This window comes from Triticum aestivum, chromosome 7B, assembly GCF_018294505.1.
Source record: "Triticum aestivum cultivar Chinese Spring chromosome 7B, IWGSC CS RefSeq v2.1, whole genome shotgun sequence".
In the NCBI taxonomy this organism is placed as follows: Eukaryota; Viridiplantae; Streptophyta; class Magnoliopsida; order Poales; family Poaceae; genus Triticum; species Triticum aestivum.
The window spans coordinates 137,420,370-137,421,920 of NC_057813.1; positions in this window are offsets into that span (position 1 = coordinate 137,420,370).

The following is a 1,551-nucleotide window of genomic DNA, read 5'->3' on the forward strand; positions in this document are numbered from 1 at the left end:
TTTTGTTCACACTTGTCATCCATAGTTGTTTAGACACATGCAATCACATTTGATTAGGCATGGAAACTACAATTGATTTGCCATGGCAACTGCATCTGTCCAGGCATGGCAACTGCAGTTGTCCAAGCATGGCAAATGCAGTTGTCCAGGCATGGCAACCCAGGCATAGCACTGCACTTGTCCAGGCATGGCAAATGCAGTTGTCCATGCATGACAACTGCACCTGTTCAAGCATGGCAAATACAGTTGTCCAGGCATGGCAACTGCAGTAGTCCAGGCATGGAAAATGCAGTTGTCCATGCATGGCAAATGCAGTTGTCCATGCCTCGACAGATGCAGCTGTCCAAGCATGGCAACTGCATCCCGTCAAATCACCACGAAAACCCCAATGTCACCTATGTTCATTCTCCTAAATCACTGTCCACAAATTTACTTCATACGTCTCACGTGTGTACGACGTTGATGGCAGGTACATGGTTGCCACCTGTTGCCATGTGCTACATGAAGGCCCTGCGTTTTTTTCATATAACTCGTAAGTCTTTGCCATCCTTACAAGTTTAATTTCATGTCCACACCAGTATGTTTCTCTTCTGTAAACGTTACCTTGATTTGCCACATTGGCTACTTGAAGTTAGTCGCTCGTACATCTGCCAGCGTTAGCGCCCTGTATCTGAACTTTCCATGGTATCCCCGTGTATGTGGTTGGGTCATAAGAACCTGTGAAAAATGACATTGTAAGACATACGTAGAATGACATCTTCCCCGTCACAAATATGGCAACTGTCCATTTTTTTATCATGCATCGTACCGATGCTTGCGTACTGCTCTAGTAGTGGCAGCAACAGCCCTGCGGAAATGAGTTGATTGTACTCTGCTACATCCCAAGGGGGCGTTTCTGGCCTTTGAGAAAACCAAGGATCAGTGTCGTCTTCATGATTCATTTTTTCGCTTTTTTCTCCCACTGTTTTCAGTCACTGCAAGAACAAGAATGCATCAATATCCGCAAAATGCATTCTTTCTGTTTGCACATACAAAGAAAACACGGCAATCTTATCACATTTCTTGCATAGACAACCAACACATCATGGCAAGTAGGACATGCACATTCATTCTCTTTTCAAAAATCTGGATGCCAACTATCATTTTGAACCGATGGCAACAGCGAGCATAATATGATGGCAAGTAACAACACAATATTGTGGCACCTGACGGCAGGGATAGGTGGCAGCTAACATCAGAAACACGTGGCAATTATTTTCCTCCATCTCTATGCACCACCCAAATTCCTCCTTTCTTCCCCTATTTTTAGTGATTCCTACGCATTCTTATGCAGCAACTACTCGCACCAACCCAACCCAGAAGCTTAGCTCAACTCTAGGATATAATATGGCAGATCTGGTGTACTTTGATGGGCAAATGTGAATACACACAAATCCGTGGTGTATTTGTCATGACAACATGGATCTAGTCGCCATGTTCGTGGGCAATCTGGAATTTCAATTTTCTGGACAGAAGAAGGACGAGAAACAGGAGGAGATCGGAGATCGACCT